This window comes from Podarcis filfolensis (genome assembly GCF_964270895.1).
Source record: "Podarcis filfolensis genome assembly, chromosome: 3".
NCBI lineage: Eukaryota > Metazoa > Chordata > Lepidosauria > Squamata > Lacertidae > Podarcis > Podarcis filfolensis.
In genome coordinates this window covers 114,635,707-114,651,917 of record NC_139606.1, presented here as the reverse complement: position 1 = coordinate 114,651,917, position 16,211 = coordinate 114,635,707, and the positions used below count along the sequence as shown (strand labels likewise).

Genomic DNA, 16,211 nt, shown 5'->3' with positions numbered 1-16,211 from the left:
AATCATGTGCACCGACAGCAGCTTATGAGAAATCAACTATTTGGATGGAGAAAATGAACCAGAATTCACCAAGTAAAATGATTTAGAATCCACACTTTAGCCCACATCCTTATCTCTGGTCAGCGGGCCAACACTGACAAGTTTTGGAAGCACAACTTCCATGAGGCTCCCCTTAAGCATCAATCAAATTGTCAGTTAGAGACAGCCTCCCTGATGTATCTGCAGAGGCATAATTCTCATAAAAGTGAGGAGTTTGTGGAGAAATCCAAAAGGGCTCCTAAAACCAGATTTCCCCCACTTCAGATAAAATACTTTGTAGCTAAAGCACCTCCCCCATTGTTTTGAGTTATGAATTACCATCGGAAGGAAGGAAGGAAGGAAGGAAGAGTTTGTATTTGATATCCTACTTTATCACTACCCTAAGGAGTCTCAAAGCAGCTCACAATCTTCTTTTCCCTTCCTCCCCCTCAAGAAACACTCTGTGAGGTGAGTGAGGCTGAGAGACTTCAGAGAAGTGTGACTAGCCCAGGGTCACCCAGCAGCTGCATGTGGACGAACGGGGATGTGAACCCAGTTCACCAGATTTCTAGTCTACCGCTCTTAACCTCTACACCACGAAAGAAAGAAAGAAAGAAAGAAAGAAAGAAAGAAAGAAAGAAAGAAAGAAAGACACGTGCTTTAAAAAAAACAAATAAAAGGGCTCTTTCTTTCTTTCTTTCTTTCTTTCTTTCTTTCTTTCTTTGCAGAGAAAGCTTTCACTGCCCTTTCAGCAGCGCTTCCCAACCCCCTGATAATCAGCTGACTGGTTGCTTGCGAAGTTCTTCCTAGGCTCCAATAACACCTAGAGTGCCACAAGTTGTTCATCCCTGTCTTAGTGGAGAACATTATTCTGCTTTAACTTCTGTACTACTACGATGATTTATTATATATTTTGCAAGTGAGGGCAGATTTTAAATGTTTAACCTTCTGAAATTATGTCACTTGCCTTCCAAATGCAAACGATCACTTCATGTGAAAGTTATAGGATTGCTTGACTGATTGCATTTCTTTGCCCAAAGTGGCTTACAAACAATAAATAACGATAACATAATAAAACATGATAGAATGACACAAATACAGCAGAAATCATAGAGAGAGGCACTTAGCCTCATTTCTTCTCCCGTTAGATTTGCCCACTCCTTTTTGCCACTGGTCACCTGCATATTCTTTTACCTCATAGGAGTAGAATGTGCACTATCCTTTATGAAGTCTAAGTTAGCTTCAGAATGCCTTGATCTGGACACAACCTGCACACACATTGACTTTGCCCAGTGGTGCAGGGCCCAGGTAGTTAAGCCTCACTGGGGAAGTCACTGGCTGATGGGGCCAAAAATTATTTCCCACCCCCCTTCCAACCTTAATTGGCTCCTGGGTTGGGGGCTTTCCCAGCCTTCCCCTCAGTAGCATATGGCTTATTTATGTTAGTTAGTCTTGGAATTTTGTATATTCCTGCAGGATCAGCACAGAAAGGGAAACCCCATGAGAGGTTGGGGGTGGAGTATTGGCTACGGCACACTCTAAGCTTGGGTTAGGGCCTCTGCCCAACTCAAATCTCCCACCCTGGATGTCCAATGAGGCCCTGGATGCTTGGTTTGCACCATTCCAGGGCTCAACACAGGTCGTCTCCACTGGAAGGGGTTCGGCCCTTACCACCAACAATGGAGTGCCATTGCAACAGCAAGGGCTGTTGGAATGAAGAACTGGATCTGCATTCTGCTGCCATGCCAACCCTGCTTTCCTCCTGTAGTCAATAAAGATCTGACCTGATTTCTCCCAACTCTAGTGCCTGTCTCAGTTATTTCACCACAGTCGCTGTGAACAACAGAATGTGTCTGCCTGGGCAAACAACAAAATAGAGTAAACTTGCTATGCTTGAGCTATGAATGCAAACTACATATTATTTACTGGCTATTCATCCAACAGGATTTATATTCCACTCAGTCATCAGAACCTCTAAGCAGGTTACATAACATATACATTAAATAAACCAATGAAAAGAGATGCTAAAGACAAAATTTCAAAATATAAAATAAAGTCAGTTTCAAAAATAGGCGTGTGGGTGATTCTGTGGTGACCAGTGTCACATTTGTAAGCTTCTTTACATAATATTTTGTGTTGTTCCTAATACTATTTGAACACCAATTAACATCAAACTATTCCTTTTGTTAAACAGAGGGGACAGGACTAGAGAGGGGGACTTAGCCTGAATCTTAAACCCACCAGCTCAGTCATGTGACCTAGAGACCCACCATAGAAAACTATTTTAAAGCCTTGTTTTCCCTCTGTGAAGCAGCCCCACTGCTGAACCTAATTTGGATCTGGTGCAACTTACTCCAGCTTAATTTACACTCGCTTGCTTCATGCCAGTTTCTTGGGCCTCGGATTGCTCTCCTGATATTACACACGTACATAATTTTATTTGTATGCCGCCTTTCCACAGTTCAAGCCATGCTGAAGGCAGCTTGCATCATGAAAACAATACATAGCTACAACATAACAAAATCAGCCATCAATAGTAAATACAAAAATACAAAACCAAACGGAACAATGTCCACGTAAATCACAGCAAATGATACAAAAACAAAAAACAAAAACCCAGCAGCAAGAAGAAAAAGAAGAAGAAGAGGAGGAGGAGGAGTTTGGATTTGATATCCCGCTTTATCACTACCCTAAGGAGTCTCAAAGCGGCTAACATTCTTCTTTCCCTTCCTCCCCACAACAAACACTCTGTGAGGTGAGTGGGGCTGAGAGACTTCAAAGAAGTGTGATTGGCCCAAGGTCACCCAGCAGCTGCATGTGGAGGAGCAGAGACGCGAACCCAGTTCACCAGATTACAAGTCTATCGCTCTTAACCACTACACCACATTGGCTCTCAGTGACCCTTGAAACAAGGGTAGGGAATTCTTGGGATCAAATTCTCACCCCCTCCCACTCTATTATTTGCCCCTGCTTCATCCCTTTAGTGTTTCTCATGTATAGAGTGAAAACGTCACCTTTGAAAACGCGAACCCAGTTCACCAGATTACGAGTCTACCGCTCTTAACCACTACACCATGCTGGCTCAACTCCCTCCCCAGCAACACCTCAGCAGCCTCAGGCTCCACCCTTCTAGAGCAGGTGTAAAAAGGCCAGAGCTTCCTGAGATGCTCAGTTCTCGTTTCCAGTAGAAGAGCCAGTCTGCCCAGGTCAAGTACCTTAAGATCAGGGCCAGCATCAAGGATCAGCATGGGTGATCTTACTGACATCCAACACCCTTTTAGAATGTGGTTCCTTTGGGGTTCTTTTTAATTAGGTTATTGTTTGTGGTTTGATTTTATATGTGGTGGTCTTGTTTGTGAACCGCCCTGAGGGTATAGGGTGGTTTATAAATTGAGTAAATAATAATAAAATAATCTGCTGAGGGCTCACAGCCATGCCACACACTGACCAAAACCCCCAGTCCTTCTAGTCCTCTTTCACCATTGCAACCTACTAGTTTGTTGCCTTTCATTCTGGCCCTGACAATGGTGAAGCAATAGACAAAAAGTATTGGTAGCAGCCACTGCCTGCTTGTTCATTAGCTTGCTGCCTTTCAAATCCAATCCAATGCTTTTTTCCCCAGGTCAAGCCATGATAATCATGTTTAATACTTTTACCAGCTTCAAGGCTTTTTATTATACGATGTGTTGTTTAGTCATTTAGTCGTGTCTGACTCTTCATGACCCCATGGACCAGAGCACGCCAGGCACTCCTGTCTTCCACTGCCTCCCGCAGTTTGGTCAAACTCATGTTAGTGGCTTCGAGAACACTGTCCAACCATCTCGTCCTCTGTCGTTCCCTTCTCCTTGTGCCCTCTATCTTTCCCAACATCAGGGTCTTTTCCAGGGAGTCTTCTCTTCTCATGAGGTGGCCAAAGTACTGGAGCCTCAGCTTCACGATCTGTCCTTCCAGTGAGCACTCAGGGCTGATTTCCTTAAGAATGGATAGGTTTGATCTTCTTGCAGTCATGGGGCTCTCAAGAGTCTCCTCCAGCACCATAATTCAAAAGCATCAATTCTTTGGCGATCAGCCTTCTTTATGATCCAGCTTTCACTTCCATACAGCACTACTGGGAAAACCATGGCTTTAACTATACGGACCTTTGTTGGCAAGGTGATGTCTCTGATTTTAAAGATGCTGTCTAGGTTTGTCATAGCTTTTCTCCCAAGGAGCAGGTGTCTTTTAATTTCGTGACTGCTGTCACCATCTGCAGTGATCATTATACGATGTGCAGAAGCAGAAATGTTAGACCTGTGAAGCACAAGGATTTTAGTAACCTGTTAGTAATTTTCAGGGAAGAAGATACAATGGTCACAAAAAGAAGTTTAAATGGCACACATTACAGCACATTCCTGCTATGTAAGTTTCATCGTTGTGGTGTCAAATTGGTCACAAGAATCACATATCCTTAACAATAAGAACCTCAAAGAAGGGAATAATGTTAAGACATACAGATTTTTATTTTCGTTTCTTGAGACATAGGGGGTGGGACTATACTTGGAGCAATGCCCTTATTTAGGGAAGACTGTATTCCTTCATCGCTCTCTGTGAATTATTGAATAAATTGCTTGTTACCATTTCTCTGTTTCTTGACTGCCACCATGGGAGGGATCTGATTCCCCGAAGCCTGACATTACTGGACAGGGACAGCCTGACCACTGTATTCCATGTACTGGTCACATCAAAACTGTAGTACCGCCATGTGGTCTATGTGGAGCTGTCCTTGGGCCTGGCTTGGAAACTCCATCAGTGCCAGACTGCTAATAGAGGCGTCTAGCCAAGAACATAGGATACCATTGTTAAAACATCTGCACTGGCTTCCCATCTACTACCAAGTCAAAGGTCCTTGAATTAATTTACAAAGCCTTGAATAATGTTGGTCCAATCACTGAGGCCATCGTCAGCAGGGTCATTACTCCTTCTCCAAGTTGCTGTCATCACCACCAGACCCTCCACGTGTCCCTATTTTCCAGTGACAGTCCTGAATTTACAGGAGCCGTTCTGGTTTCTGATTTGATCCCAGAATGTCCCGCTTTTCCTTAGGATGTCCCTATTTTCATCAGAGGAATGTTGATGGGTATGGAATAGGATATCCCTATTTTTATCAGAGACATGTCCCTCTTTCATCAAAGAAAGGTTGGAGGGTATGCACTCCAGTGTTGTGGAACACACTGCCAATAGAGAGCCTGCAGATTTATATTTATACCCCACCCATCTGACTGGGTTTCCCCAGCCACTCTGGGAGGCTCCCAACAGAATATTAAAAACAAAATAAAACATCAAGCATAAAAAGCTTCCCTAATCAGGGCTGCCTTCAGATGTCTTCTAAAAGTCAGATAGTTGTTTATTTCCTTGACATCTGATGGGAGGGCATTTCACAGGGTGGGTGCCACCATTGAGAAGGCCCTCTGCCTGGTTCCCTGTAACTTCGCTTCTCACAGGGAGGGAACTGCCAGAAGGCCCTCGGCGCTGGACCTCAGTGTCCAGGCTGAACGATGGGGGTGGAGACGTTCCTTCAGGTATACAGGGCCAATAGAAGTTGTGCCAGGGAAAGTGGGAAGTGAGGAATCAAATGTTTGGAACTGGAGTAGGCAATCTGATAATTAAAGTAAGTTCTGTAAAGGCCTCCAAAACGTGGGCCACAAAGAACATCAGAAGGAACATATGTGGGCCCTTGTGCCCTTAGCTCTAATCTGTTAGAAACAGAAATAGTCACTGATCAAACTTAATGACACAAGATAATTTAAGTAAATATGGAATATCAGGGTTCCTATTTATACATCATAATTTATCAGGTCTGTGGTTGGTAGCTTGTATAAACATTTATGATGATTCTCAAGGGAAAAGTCAAAAGGGTATAGGAATAGAATGTTCCTGAAATGATTATAGTTGGACTTAGTTAAAAGAAAAGTGGTGGGTGTGCAATAAAATGAGTGATGGAGGATATAAAAAGGAAACCCAACAGAGCCTTCCAAATTCCTCTTGATGAACAGCTATAGACACCTATGACAACCAGTTGAGACATCTTTCTCTTTGGGATTGTGAGTATGCTCTCCAACAGGGGAAATGGTGAAAGGGGAATGATGCATGCATGGGATGGGGTGGAGGAAACAAATAAAAAGAGGTTGTTGCTGAACTATAAAATAACAGACCAAGAGGTGGAAGGAGCCATTCAGAATATGAAATTGGGCAAATCCCCAGGGCCGGATGGTTTGACCTCAAGATATTATAGATCCTTGAAAGATTTGTTAGTACAGCCTTTGAAGGAAGTTTGTAATGAAATATTGGAGGGGGAAAAGGTTCCAGAGTCGTGGAAAGAAGCTTATATTACACTTATACCGAAAACAGAGTCTGAAAAGACACAGCTTAAGAACTATCGTCCCATATCTCTACTTAACGTGGATTACAAAATTTTTGCTGAAATTATGGCTAAAAGATTAAAAAAGGTATTGGTAGAAGAAATTCATAAAGACCAAGCGGGCTTCCTCTCGGGGAGGCACTTGTCAGACAATACAAGGAATATAATTAATATTTTAGAAAAATTACAAGTGAACATTAATACTAAAGCAGTTTTGATATTTGTGGACGCGGAGAAAGCCTTTGATAATATTTCTTGGAGCTTTATGAAGAAAAATTTACAGGGAATGGGGGTAGGCCAAGGTTTTGAAAACGGTATAGGTGCAATTTATTCAGAACAAAAAGCAATTACATTGTGAACAATGTAATTTCAGAAGAATTTAAGATTGAGAAAGGAACACGACAGGGCTGCCCAATTTCCCCATTGCTTTTTATATCGGTACTGGAGGTTTTGCTCAATATGATTAGAAGGGATCAATTGGTAAAGGGTATACAAGTCGGAGCCAAACAGTATAAATTGAAAGCATTCGCTGATGACTTGGTTTTAACATTACAGGAGCCAGAATCCAGCACTAAAAGAGTGTTACAATTAATTCAAGAATTTGGTCAGGTTGCGGGTTTTAAGTTGAATAAGCTGAAAACTAAGGTGCTAGAGAAAAATCTAACAGTGATTGAAAAAGAGAGGTTCCAGAAGGAGACAGGTTTAATATTGGTTAAGTGAAGTACCTGGGGGTTAATATGACTGCCAAGAATGTGAATTTATTCAAAGATAATTATGAAAAATGTTGGATGGAAGTGAAAAGGGATTTAGAAATATGGTCAAATCTGAAGTTATCATTGCTAGGCTGAATTGCTGCGATAAAGATGAATGTATTGCCAAGGATGTTGTACTTGTTTCAAACATTGCAAATTTTGGACAGGATGGACTGTTTCGAGAAGTGGCAGAGAGACATTTCTAGATTTGTCTGGCAGGGCAAGAAACCCCGAATAAAATTTAAGATTTTAACTGATGCTAAAGAAAGAGGTGGATTTGCCCTGCCAGACCTGAAGCTTTACTATGAATCAGCCGCTTTTTGCTGGCTGAGAGAATGGCTGCTTCTTGAGAACACGGACATTTTGGATTTGGAAGGTTTTAATAATGTTTTTGGGTGGCATGCATACTTGTGGTATGACAAGGTCAAAGCGCATAAATCGTTTAAAAACCATATTGTCAGGAAAGCACTGTTTAATGTGTGGATAAGATATAAAGATTTGCTTGAAAACAAAACCCCAAGGTGGTTGTCACCAACGGAAGCTAAGGCTCTGAAAAAACTCAATATGGAGGCAAATTGGCCAAAGTATTGGGAAATTCTGGAACAAGAAGGAGATAGATTAAAACTGCAGAGCTTTGATAAATTAAAAAACAAAGTACGAGACTGGCTTCACTATTATCAAATAAGGGAAATATATAATTTGGACAAAAAAATTGGTTTCCAGGTGGAAAAATCAAAATTGGAAACAGAATTGTTAGAACCTAAAACTAAGAACCTGTCAAGAATGTATAACTTGCTGTTGAAATGGAATACACAGGATGAAACGGTTAAATCTGTTATGATTAAATGGGCACAAGATGTTGGACACAACATTATGTTTGCTGACTGGGAACAGTTATGGACCACAGGTATGAAGTTTACGGCATGTAACGCCTTAAGAGAGAATATTATGAAAATGATTTACAGGTGGTACATGACTCCAGTCAAGCTTGCAAAAATTTATCACCTGCCCGATAATAAATGTTGGCCACATGACCCAGGAGCTGTACGCCGGCTCCCTCGGCCAATAAAGCGAGATGAGCGCCGCAACCCCAGAGTCGGCCATGACTGGACCTAATGGTCAGGGGTCCCTTTACCTTTACCTTTAAAGATGTCATAGATCCTTTGCTGTTGATATGATTTACAGGCTGCTGAATATTTCTGAGCATTCTCCATGGTGTGCAAAGGAACAGACAATAACCCCATGTGATAGGGAGTAGAGTCAATAAAATATTTGTTTTGTTTAATATTGGCGTCCATCAGACTGTGCTCTACAGCAGGTGTGGGGAACCAAAAGTTGCTGAGCTGTGGCTCTCATCACCCCTCACCATTGATTGTGCTTTCTGGAGCTGAGGGGAGTCATATTGGACTATAAATTAAATCCAATACAGGTAGCCAGAAACATAAAGAACTTGAACAGAGAGGCCCAGTGGAGGACAACATTTACTTTTCCACCCTTTATTCCCCAGGCAGGCTAGGGGAGAAGAGAATGAAATCCTCTGCAAGTTTGCTAGAGAAATGATGGACTAGGGAAATGATGGAAGAGGAAACAAGCTTTTTTCTTGCTCTGGAGGGTAGGACTTGAACCAGCAGCTTCAAGTTACAAGAAAGGAGCTTCCCACTAAACATCGTGAAGAACTGTTCGACAGTTCAACAGACCCCCTCGGGAGGATGTGGACTCTCCTTCCTTGGAGGTTTCTAAGCAGGGGTTGGATGGCTATCTGTCAGGGATGCTTCAGCTGAGATTCCTGCATTGTAGGGGGTTGGACCAGATGACCCTTGGGATCCTTTCCAACTCTACAATTCTATGATTCTATAACTAGTTCCTGTTTGAAGTGCCTCTTTCTTTTTCAAACTGATCAGTTATTGTCCTCTTCTGGTTGTGCAGGATTCACCAGGTATCTTCATGGTGACACAGAGTGTATGGTCGCTCGGGGGATATGCAGACATTTGCCTTGTCAGCCCTATGGCAAAAAGATCGGCCATTGTTTACTGGACACTTACTGCTGCAAAGAGTATGTAATGAAATAAGGAAGTTTGTCCCTTGACTCGAATGCTTTGCTAAGGCTGCTTGCAAACTGGTGAAACAGAAACAAGATGGCTCTGAACCACTCATAAACTAGAATCAGCGATGATGTTTTTCACTTGAAACAAGGGTAGGGAATTCTTGGGATCAAATGCACACCCACCCACCCTATTATTTGCCCCTGCTTCATCCCTTTTCAGGGACGTGGGTGGCAGTGTGGGTTAAACCACAGAGCCTAGGGCTTGCCAATCAGAAGGTCGGCGGTTCAAATCCCTGCAATGGGGTGAGCTCCTGTTGTTTGGTCCCTGCTCCTGCCAACCTAGAAGTTCAAAAGCACGTCAAAGTGCAAGTAGATAAATGGGTACCGCTCCGGCAGGAAGGTAAATGGCATTTCCATGCGCTGCTCTGGTTCGCCAGAAGTGGCTTAGTTATGCTGGCCACATGACCTGGAAGCTGTATGCCAGCTCCCTCTGCCAATAAAGCGAGATGAGCACCGCAACCCCAGAGTCGGCCACGACTGGACCTAATGGTCAGGGTCCCTTTACCTTTACCATCCCTTTTCTGTTTATCATGTATAGAGTGAAAACATCACCCTTGGGAAAAAAATACTGGGTGATCAGAATAATCCCCAGACCCTTCACTACCTATGTGAAGTTTGCATAAAGAAAATAAGACTCCAAGATGGCTATCACCAATGGAAGCCAAGGCAGTCAAAAAGTTAAATATGGAGTCGAAATGGCCAAGATATTGGGAAATTTTGGAAAAAGAAGGGGACAAATTGAGATTGCAGAGTTTTGAAAAAATAAAAGGGAAGGTGAGAGACTGGTTACATTATCATCAAATAAATGAAGTGTTTAAATTAGACAGTAAAATAGGCTTCCAGGTGGAAAAATCAAAATTAGAGACTGAACTGTTAGAATCTAGTACTAAGAATTTGTCAAAAATGTATGATCTGCTGTTGAAATGGAATACACAAGATGAAACGGTAAAATCAAGTATGATTAAATGGGCTCAGGACATCGGTCATAACATTATGTTCGCTGATTGGGAAAAGTTGTGGACCACCGGGTTGAAGTTTACGGCGTGTAACGCCCTAAGAGAAAACATAATGAAAATGATTTATAGGTGGTACATAACCCCAGTCAAGCTTGCAAAGATCTATCATTTGCCTGATAATAAATGTTGGAAATGTAAAGAATGTGAAGGTACCTTTTTTCACCTTTGGTGGACATGCCCAAAGATTAAGACCTTCTGGGAGATGATTTATAATGAAATGAAAAAGGTATTTAAATATACCTTCCAGAAGAAACCAGAGGCCTTTCTCTTGGGCATGGTCGGCCAGTTGGTGTTAAAGGAGGATAGAACTTTCTTTATGTATGCTATGACAGCAGCAAGAATACTTATCGCAAAGTACTGGAAAACACAAGATCTACCCACCCGGGAAGAATGGCAGATGAAGGTGATGGACTACATGGAACTGGCTGAGATGACTGGCAGAATCCGAGACCAAGGAGAAGAGTCGGTGGAAGAAGAGTGGAAGAAATTTAAAGTCTATCTACAGAAATATTGTAAAATTAAGGAATGCTAGAAAGATGTTGGAATTAAGTTATGTGGTTTTAGCAGAAAAGATATAAAGGATTAAGTAAAGAGGAATTGATAACAGGTGAAAATGTAAAGTTACAATATATTAAGATAAAATATTAAGATAAAAGCAAAAAGGGTAAGGATTTGCTGAAACAACTACTGAACTAGAATACAAAAAAGGGAGGTGAGAGGTGGTCAGGGAAATAAGTAAATGAAAGATAAGAGATGGAAATACTGATTTGTTTTTAACTGTTTTTATTTTTCTGTATTTTGTATTTTTTGTTCTTTTTCTTGTTTTTTCTTTTCTTTTTTCTACTTTTGTAATTTCTTTGAAACTTTAATAAATATTATTCAAAAAAAATAAAAAAATAAAAAAGTAGTTGTTGCTGGTGGTGATGTTTTGTATTGGAAGGGACACTGGGGGTCATTTTGCCTAATAATAATAATAATAATAATAATAATAATAATAATAATAATAATATATTATTTATACCCCACCCATCTGGCTCGGTTTACCCAACCACTCTGGGCGGCTTTCAGCAAAATATTAAAATACAATAATTCATCAAATATTAAAAGCTTCTCTAAACAGGGCTACCTTCAGATTTCTTCTAAACATCAGATAGTTTTTTATTTCTTTGACATCTGATGGGAGGGCGTTCCACAGGGCAGGCGCCACCACCGAGATGGCTCTCTGCCTGATTCCCTGTAACCTCACTTCTTGCAGCGAGCAAGGAACCGCCGGAAGACCCTTGATGCTGGGCTTCAGTGTCTGGGCAGAACGATGGGGGTGGAGATGCTCCTTCAGGTATACTGGGCAGAGGCCGTTTAGGGCTTTAAATGTCAGCACCAATACTTTGAATTGTACTTGGAAACGTACTGGGAGCCAATGTAGCAATCTTGCAACGCAGGAATCTTAACTTAAATTGTGGTGCTCAGAATTGGACAGAATATTCCAGGTGTGGTCTAACCAAGAGTAGTACAGTGGTACCTCAGGTTAAGTACTTAATTCATTCTGGAGGTCTGTTCTTAACCTGAAACAGTTCTTAACCTGAAGCACCACTTTAGCTAATGGGGCCTCCTGCTGCTGCTGCGCCGCCAGAGCACGATTTCTGTTCTTATCCTGAAGCAAAGTTCTTAACCTGAAGCACTATTTCTAGGTTAGCTGAGTGTGTAACCTGAAGCGTATGTAACCTGATGCGTATGTAACCCGAGGTACCACTGTACTATTACTTTCCTTGATCTGGACAAACTAGACTTCTGTTGATGCTGCCTACAATAGCATTGGCCTTTTTTGCTGCTGCATCACACTGTTGACGCCTGTTAAGCTTGTGGTCTACTAAGACCTCTAGATCTTTTTCACATGTACTGCTAGTAAGTCTTTATTCACTGCTGTATTTTCATCCATGTTGTTTGTGTCAGGTGCCATTGAGGAGTATATGCAGAAATCCTTTCCACGTAAGGAGTTCCCATTTCCAGCCAATCATCACCTCAAGATACGAAGTGTATATAGAAGGAAGAGGAAAGCCAGACAGGAAGGCAATGAATGTCCTTTTTCGATTCCACCTTTACACTGTTGCCGCAGTCTTCATCACTGCAGGAGTTTGGCCTGTTTATAGTGCCTTTCCGACAGAATTAGGTGAAATACCCCAAGCCATGAACTTGGCTTTTTGGCTCAAGGGAAGGATTAGCAGTCTGAATGAAGAAATATGTCAGAAGCTAGACACATGTCAAATGGGTTGGGAGGAAATTCCTCTTGGTCTACCCGAAATGACTCGCCAAGCAAAATGCTTCCCTCCTGACTTCGAAAAGCAAACATGCCTGGGGGTCCTTTCACGTGGGCTTTTCGTATATAGCACGTTTTTGAAATATTTAAAAAAAACTTTATTTGCCAGTGAGCCACATGAAAGCAATTATTATTGGAAAGCAATAGAGATCCTCGCAGGTAACTTGAAGTCATTGATGAAAAATCCTGAGACTGTCGAGTTTGTGGCTCCAGACTTGGAGGCACTGCGAGCAGAGCAGAGTAGCTCGACACCTACACTTATCAGGCATGTCATATTTAAAAGATGTATGTTGTTTCTAGATGCAACTGTAAGGGCATATATCTACATTAAAAGCTCCTGACACAGTGCTCTGGATGCCACTTACAAGAAGAAAATGATAGAGAATTCACACTGTAGCCGACAAGAGCAGGGTGGGGCTGGATTTCTTTTTTTCCCTTTTTCTTTTACTATTAGTATTATTTTCTCATAACACAATAAGATTACAACTACAGAAGAAGAAACAAAGCATAGAAACGGAAAAGGGGACAAATACAATACAATAGAAATAAAGAGAGGAAAAAGAGGGAAGGGGAAGAGGAAAAGAAACGTTAACAAAAGATAAGAAAGAACTTCCAATCTTCCACCTGTCAGTTACATAAAAAAAGGAAAATCTGATTATTTAAAGCCTTCAGTTCATGCATACATACATCTTTTCCACTTTCTGTTAAACAATATTTCTTTTAAGTCAAGGTGTATCAGAATCATTCATTTCTTTTTCCAAAAAAAGTCCAAGATAGCTTCCCTAATAGTTATTATTGTTACTAAATGTTATCCATATGGTTTCTTTTCATTTTACCTCTATTAATTCCTACCACCGTTACTCCATGTGGAATAATACTAAATTCTTCTATCCTTGTCCATATTAAAGTCTGTCTACTAAGATCACAAACTGAGTCAGTATTCCATTTCTGTTTCTTGTTGTATATCCACTAGTTCGTGTCCAGTTTTGTATAGGAGTGGGGGCTGGATCTGGCCAGCTCGCTACATCCTTATCTCGGACCCCCTCCTAAAAGTGGACAGTTCATGAAGAAAACCTTATGGGCACCCAAAACTAGAACATTTACCCCCCCCCCCAATACACACACTTCACAGGATTCTGTTTGCATTAACAGTACTTGCCCCAGTGCTTTGAGTTACAAACTCCTGCCTTCAGAAAGAAAAAGATGCCTGGATAGCTCAGTTGGTTACAGCATGGTGCTGATAATGGCAAGGTTGCAGGTTCGATCCCCGTATGGGACAGCTGCCTATTCCTGCACTGCAGGGGGTTGGACTAGATGATCCTCAGGGTCCCTTCCAACTCTACAATTCTATGATTCTATGACAATCAGCTGATTGGTTGCTTGCAAAGCACCTTGCACAGCGCTTCTGGGGTTCCAACAAAATCTGAATTGCCACAGGTTGACCATCCTTACCTTAGCTTAGTGGAATGCATTATCCTTCTTTAATGTATGTGCTATGAAGATTTATTACAAAATTTCCAAGTTAGAGCAAATTTGAAATGTTCAGTCTTCTGAAATTCTCTCACTTGGCTTCTCAATGCTGTGATCTTCAGATGAAGGGCGATATACAAATATAATTAATTCTGCTACTGACACAATTCAAAGTGTTGGTGCTGACCTTTAAAGCCCTAAACGGCCTCAGCTCATTATATCTGAAGGAGTGTCTCCATCCCCAGCGTCCAGCCCGGACACTGAGGTCCAGTTCTGAGGGCCTTCTGGCGGTTCCCTCGCTGCGAGAAGTGAGGTTACAGGGAACCAGGCAGAAGAGGGCCTTCTCGGTAGTGGAGCCCACCCTGTGGAACGCCCTCCCCTCAGATGTCAAGGAAATAAACAACTATCTGATGTTTAGAAGACATCTGAAGGCAGCCCTGTTTAGTGAAGTTTTTAATATTTGATGCTTCATTGTATTTTTAATATTCTGTTGGGAGCCGCCCAGAGTGGCTGGGGAAACCCAGCCAGATGGGTGGTGTATAAATAAATGATGATGATGATGCAAAGAATAACTTCACCTGAAAGGGAGAGGCACTCAGCCTGACTTGTTCACCCATTAGACTTGTCCAGTCTTCTATGCTCCTTCCTTTTTATTACCCGCACATCCTTTGACCCCATAGAAGTAGAAATGATGCTATCCTTGACCAAGAGGAAGTTAGATTTGGGGCTCAATGAATAAGAAAAATCCCTACATCATTAACTTTGAAAATATTTCTTTCTATGGCTCCCGTGTTTGTGCTACCTCTGTTAGCAACAGTAGGGGGCTGTGGGATCCCTTTCTCCATAAATTCAGCTTATGGCTCATGGGCAGGTATTTTCTAGCACCTGATTTATTTCCTTCACAGCCTCCCCACTGCACCTTTTAGTGAGATGGGTGTTTCATTGCAATGGAAGTAACTGAACACATCACCAAAGGCAGCCATTTTGTGTATGCCTGCTCCTGCAGTGGCCATTTTGTGACTATTTCTGTTTTTGACAGAGCAAAGTTAAGTATGCAAGGATTCGTGTTCCTTCTTATGTTCCTTACAGCCTGCACCTTGCAAGCCCTTACAGAACCTTCGTAACCTGCATCGGCTATACCGGCTCCCAACATTTAACCCCATGACTCCCACTTTCCATGGCATGTCCTCTGTTTTGCAGGTGGTGGTGAAGAAGGTGTTTCTGTTCTAAATATAGGCAGAAAGCTGGAATGCTGTAAATAACCTTTTCTCACAACAATCTACTAATGATATTGGTGAAATGAAACCCACGTCAATATTTGTTATGTCCCTGTCATCTGCTTCTGATGTCTCGCTCTGTGAAAAAGAAAGCACATTTTCCTTTAAAAATAAAAATAAAAATCCTTACTGTCTCTGACAGTCAAATGAAATTCCACCACGGGCAGTCAGCAGACCTTCCCTATTACTTAATACCAGTCTTTCCCCATTAATTAATACCTGCCATTTCTTCTTTGTAATATGGGTTCCCACCCCATCTTGCCGTATAAGTGATAAAAAGAACACATTCATTTGGGCAGGTGATTTTTTGGAAATATTTATGGATAGATGTTGGAGGACACACACACACACAAAAGCAAGTGATCACATTCATTTAAAAGCTGTTTCTTCTCATGTGTTTATTCACTTAAAACAGGGGTCAGCAAACTTTTTCAGCAAGGGGCCGGTCCACTGTCCCTTAGACCTTGTGGGGGGCCAGACTATATTTTGAAGGGGGGAAATGAACAAATTCCTATGCCCCACAAATAACCCAGAGATGCATTTTAAATAAAAGGACACATTCTACTCATGTGAAAACACGCTGATTCCAGGACAGTCCGCAGGCCGGATTTAGAAGGTGATTGGGCCGGATCCGGCCCCGGGGCCTTAGTTTGCCTACCCATGAGTTAAAACATTTCATACCTGCATTTCAATGATTGACTTACTTTTAAAGATAAAATGATAGCTAAAATCCGTGGGGCCTGATCTATGCACACCCATTGGCCACCCTGAGTATATGTGCTAGTTGGTGAGCATCATTTGCGGCATGTAGATTGCTAGGCCTCCATGTACGTATACAGGTTTCGAACGTTCTCCAGCAACGA

At 41.8% G+C, this 16,211-nt stretch overlaps 1 long non-coding RNA gene across 1 annotated transcript; it reads left to right on the top strand.

Moving 5' to 3' along the window:
* The first annotated feature begins 6,043 nt into the window (after positions 1–6,043).
* On the top strand, positions 6,044–13,423 carry LOC310758884. Its single transcript, XR_014546050.1, has 2 exons — positions 6,044–6,098; positions 12,238–13,423. It is a non-coding gene; the product is annotated as an uncharacterized lncRNA (long non-coding RNA).
* The last annotated feature ends 2,788 nt before the right edge of the window (positions 13,424–16,211 follow it).